The following is a 6036-nucleotide window of genomic DNA, read 5'->3' as shown; positions in this document are numbered from 1 at the left end:
GAGACGTTAGGAGCCATACTCTGTCCTCCCTTCTCATGTAAGTTCACTATTGCTGGTCTACAACCAAACTATTGTAAAATATTGCAATTGCTCTGCAGTTTTGGGGACTTTATGTAAAACAGCTACCGATAATATTTAAAAATTTGTGCAAAAAGGTCATTTTCTGTTTTCAGTTCAGTGCTCCTTTAAGTGGCACAAGTCCTTATAATTTTAGCCAGATCATTACGCTGCAACATTATTAGCCACAAGTTACGGAAGATGTTGGGAACACGAGGTGAACAGTTTTATGTGTGATAAGGACAAATGTCTAGTCCCAGCCATGAACCAGCAGCCGGCCTGGAGCAAGAGGTGAAGCGGAAATTCACAGTTTTGGACAGTTCAGACTGCAGCCGGTACACAAGCATTAGATGGCTCCAGAGCCAGCCAACAGCCAAGAGTCGCTGTGCCCAGGGCGAGCTGGCATGGCAGCCACAGCTCAGTCTGACGTGATTAGAGCAGGGCGGTATTGGCTGCACGCAAGACAGGGAAAAAAAAAAATGTTGGCTTGGCTAAGCGCTGGAATACTTTGTATTCTTAGAAACTGGAAGAGGACAATTGAGCCAGTTCTATTACGTAACATTATGTTTTGCACTGGTAACTAACCAGCTCTGATGTAACGGGCCTGGGAATCGCAGCTGAGTGCAAGGCGAGATATTGTGCTCAGTACTGTGTGTATTGTATGGTGGCAGCACAGTGTACTTTGTGTTTTGTCTGTCAAACAATGATGAGTTTTACTACTGCTCTATAATGGAGAACTAATCAGATACAAATTATACAACAAAGCCAATGCTTCTTATACAAAAGTTTGACTTACCCTAGATAAAAAGTTACTATGGGTTATCTCATGCTGGGAAAATTACATGGGATTCCTGGACTCATCAAGAAGTACAATATAAAAACTAGCAGGCATTTATAGTGGATTTAAACTCATTTAGTAATCTTCTAGAAGGGTTTTAACTTTTTAGTGACACTTTACAATCTACACATGTAGTAACAACAGCAAGACTTAGGTCAGGCAGGTCATGGGGCCAACATCAGCATGTTAGGAAAAAAAAGCACCCAGCTTTCTGGTCTCCTGGAGTTATCAGCAAATTGAAAGCATTAAAGGGCTCCTCCAGCTACCATTCATATATTTAGGCAGTTTGTCTTTTGGATGGGATTTTTTTCATGAGAAGCAGTATGCATCCCTTACATGCTGAAAGTGGTCACATCCACAAAGTACACACTGGGATTGTAATCTGTATACCATTCATCCAAGTACACTATTACCACCTGAACACCAAATACTGTGTACACCTGAAGCCAGGTAAGTTCTCTCTGTCCCGTTGTTCAACCATCAAGTGAGTCTCCCTTGGCCTGAAAGACATTTCTCTTATCTATGAATCCGATTGCCAAAAGGGAAAATAGATATGCAGAGTGAATGAGGGTGTGCTCGGAGTAGGCCAAAGGTTTACAGAGGTGCATGACCCACCCCTCCCAACATTTATTTGGCGAAGAACTCCACAATTATACTGTTCCCAACAATAAATTAACTGCATGCAGCTGCTTTTTGGCATTCTTCACCAACCGTTTTTATACGCAATGCAATACCCAGGATCAGTCATATAAAACGATTGCACAAGCCAGCACTGTGCCAAGACACAAATACAGATTAAATCTTATAATCACTGGCTTACAGCATGCCTTAGTCATGTCAACCTCACATTAATAAACATGAATGTGCTGCAATGTACCAAGAAACAAGAGATCTGTAACAGGTGGGGCAGAAGACAAATCCTGATAGAAATTCCATAAAGTCAGCTTGTCCTGTACATAGTGATTAACTATGCATGCTTTAACCCAGGAATTGGATCAGATGTATTACAGCAAACTGTTCTATGTAGGAGACATCTTTATCAATGTACAGAACACCCTCATGAATGTACAAGACCTGATAAGTGTATAGGGATTCCTCGCCAATGTATGGGTTATCCGTAACAATAAATGAAACAAACCCATTTTATGGGACATCCCTAATTCACAGGACATCCTCAACAATGTATAGCGTTTTCTCATCAATGTATGGGGCTTCCTTGGTAATGCAGGGAACACACTCAACAAAGTACAGGAAATGACAACAATACAAAAGTACAACAGTGCTTTTCTACCAAATAAATATTAAACAATGAATCATATACAAATTAAAGACAATGCAGATATGTTTCAACAGACATCATTGAATAGTGAAAGTGCCTTTAGTGTACACCATTAAAAGGTGGTAAAATACATCTCTCATTATGAGTGTACTGGAAAGGATCTAAACATCAACTTCAATATTCAGAATCAGTGTCTGCTCATTGGGTATAATATCTTGTAACAAACCAAACACAAGAATACAACCAAAAGCACAATAATGGGGTCAAAATCTCACATCAATCTCACACATGTGCAGTTTGAGATTCCTCCACGCAGGACGAAGGGGGATTCCAGAATGGCACGGGACCGAATCTAGAACAGCACTGGAGGTGTCTGCAGAAGTAAAGGTAAGTGTGAGTTGTTTTAGTTTAGGTTTACTTGCACTTTAAAGAGATCAAATTGGAGGTGGCCTTTACTTTGCCTAAGCATTCACATTTACTTTCTGTACTGAACCCTAAGCGTTGTCACACTGGGATATAAAGTGTGTTACCACTACAAACAATTCTCCCCTTCTTCATAACATAGGGGAAGGTGTCTTCCTTTACACACTTACTAAAAAAAAAAAAGAAAAAAAAAATCACTGCAGAGGGGAACACTATATTTCTGTAAGTGTCGCCAGACTTTTAAAAAACAACAGCTGATTCAGTAGAGAATTTAAAATTGGATTGGAATGGCAATAAAAGTCATGGTTAAAAACCAGGCAGCATGCATGACTGATCCCAGGATATGACTAACAAAAAAAGTATAATGAAAGATCAAAATCCATGGAATAAAATATATTATAATCATATTTTCATTCTTACACAGCAAAGCAAAAGTCTGGTTAGGCAGCTGGTAATTTACTCTCACAATGGAAGGAAAAATATTCTTCTTGTCTTCCTCACTGGCTGTAGGATTACTTTACCCATCACTCACATTCCCTTATTAAATTGGGCTGATCTGCCATTTCTAATAGGAAATTCTCACATGCCCATTGACTATTCCAAATTCAACACTGTGCAGCTATAGAAATACAATGCGATCTACGGATGTATATGTCTATGTAAATAATAAAATATTTTCTTGGAAAGGCAATATGGTAAATTGATTGTGCGTGGCACAATTTGATCAGCGGCCTCCTTGTGAATTCAAACATCAACAAATTCCATTATTTCAAATGCCATTGCCACTGAATCAGGGGGCATCGAAGAGGTGTCTCTATGTATAACTAGGTCATGGTTACAAAGACTGTACAACATTGAACACAAAGCTCATCTGAGAGCCACAATGTAAGAACAATGAAGGGAGAAACTCAGATTATAAAATGTATACCAGGCCAGGAATTAATTGGGGGAGAGTAAATCCAAATCAAAGAACGGCTTTGTATGAGTGTGTTGTTAGAAGAGATGTCAGAGGATTCAGGTCATCATCCAGAATGGCTAAATGAAAAAATGTTTTGATTTTGGATGGGGAAGAACATACAGTAGAAATAGAGGAATGGTTGGATGGGTCACATACCAAAGTTTAAAAGGTTTGTGCTCTTTGTGGAACAACATGTTATAAATCATGTAGTGACATTTAAATAGATTTAAACCCCCGAATGAATGACATTTATTTTGCTCAGTGAGCTGTGTATCATGATCAGTTGTTTTTTTAGTATTATTATTGCATTGTATTATTTTGTATTTTTTATTATTCTTTATATTTTGTAAAATAATGCAAAATTGTGTCTACAAGCACTCCAGTGATGGCTGCATGGCTTATCTCTGGAGAGTTTAAGAATGGTGACAACAGTGGTCTATGTCCTATGTAATATTTATTGAAAAAGGTAACAGAACTGGGCTGTAATTTACAGTTTCCAAATAATGCCCTGGTTGCAAATGCCTATAAATTCTGGCATAAGCAGTGGCAAGCAGGTCCAATTAAAGTCTTTGGAGGCACCAGGGGCGGCAAAAAATGTGTGTTAAAAAAAGTAGCGGTGTAGTGGTTTTCTACCACCTGTCAAACAAAGGATAGGAAAGCTGTTTTGAGCAGCAAAACCCCGGAAAACCGTTTGCAAATGCAACTAGTCTGAACATGCACTTTGTCCCACTACACTGTGTACCAGAGAGAATTAGGCTACGTACACACATGCAATAATTGTCGTTGGAAATGACAATTACCGGCCAATCGTCCCATAATCCATTAACAAAAAAAGTGCACAACGACTGGCCAATGACGCAGATGAACGAGGAATGTTGCTGGAAACGAACGACCATCCCGGTGATCTGATTGGGGGACGATCGTTCGATATCTATTGTGTGTACTGTCGTTCAGTGCTTGTGGATTGTTCTGCGGTACACTTTCTCTAGTACATGTCACTTCCTGCATCGTTCAAGCGATCGTATCTAGTGTGTGTACATTATTGGTGGAATATATTTGACCGATCGTATCATGCGGCATGTAGAGAATTGTGCAGTATACGATAGTTCAAAATAATTGTGAACAATTGTTGATCGGTTGTTAATCGTTCGTTTTCTAACAAATATTGCACGACTGTACCTAGCCTTAGACCTATAGGAAGATTTGACAACTTTCAGCGAAAGCTGGTTAGGAATAATGTTTAGCCATGCTGTAGGTGATTTTACAGCCAGACGTGCAGTCAAGTCCTGTCTGAAAAAGTAAAAACAGCTGCCATGCCAATTCCACAAGGAGTATAGCACAGGGACATAATATTCCTTCAGATTTCACAATGAAATGAACTTTTTCAGCTCAACAAAAGAAAATTATGGAAGTGAATACCTCAGATGATATTACACAGCGAGGTTTGTCCCGTTTTGTGGACAATCGCTTGTGGAGGCTGAAGATTCCCAGATCTCAGTGAAAACTGTTCTTTCTCAGTGTAATTGTACAGGTCAGGGAACAGAAGGCAGATCTCTGCTCTATGTACCATGACAAACACTGCCGTATATCACAATTTGGACATATTTATACTGCAAGGAAGCACCCAGGAGGAACTCTCCTCCACAGATGTGCACAACACAGATAATTGGAATAGACATGTTTACATTCATAGGTGGCACCTGCAACCTCTGTGCTACTTTGTCATCTTTCATTTTTTGTTATACCACAAAACATCTGGATAACCAAGTATAAATATGACAGCTCTTCATTGTAGTATAAAACACAGGCCTCCAATGTCCAGAAATAGTTTATGAACAACTCAATGCTGAGGACTGGAAGAGCCACAAGCAAAGCCAAAGAGCAAAGAGTTCCCTGTAGTGTAAATATCTCCACGTGCATCCAAGAACCTCCAGTATTCCTATGACTTGTGGGGTAATAGCAGAGGAAGAAAAAGCACATAAAATGGATAATGCAGAAGTAGGGAGATTGTTAGAGACAGTAGTGTTTAGGAAGGTTCACAATGCAGATATGCACCCTCAGTCACTTATGTGATCACCATGTCCTGTTCACCTTTTCCATTCATTGAAACCCTGGAAATGCTGCCTCCGATTTAAAACTTTCAGCAATTTGAGATGGCTGAATATATATTTTTTAAACATAGCATCAAATGGAAACTTCTATGTTCTATCTCATCCAATCATTACGGGGTACATCCTTGTTACATTCTCTGATCGAACAGGAAACCACCACACGGTCCAGATCCTGCAGTGAATACCAGTTCAGTTATCTTGTCAGTCCCACCCTTAAAGCGTACCTAAACTTAGAAATTTCACTTTACATAATAGGGTAGACAACTCTTTTATGTAAAGTAAAAATTGTTTGTTTTTTTTCTTTTAAGTGCAACACCCTTTAAAATAAATAAATAATAAAAAAAAGGGTGCAGCACCACCCCCTAATTCT

This window comes from Pyxicephalus adspersus, chromosome 12 (assembly GCF_032062135.1).
Source record: "Pyxicephalus adspersus chromosome 12, UCB_Pads_2.0, whole genome shotgun sequence".
In the NCBI taxonomy this organism is placed as follows: Eukaryota; Metazoa; Chordata; class Amphibia; order Anura; family Pyxicephalidae; genus Pyxicephalus; species Pyxicephalus adspersus.
Note: the sequence above shows the minus strand (reverse complement) of the source record.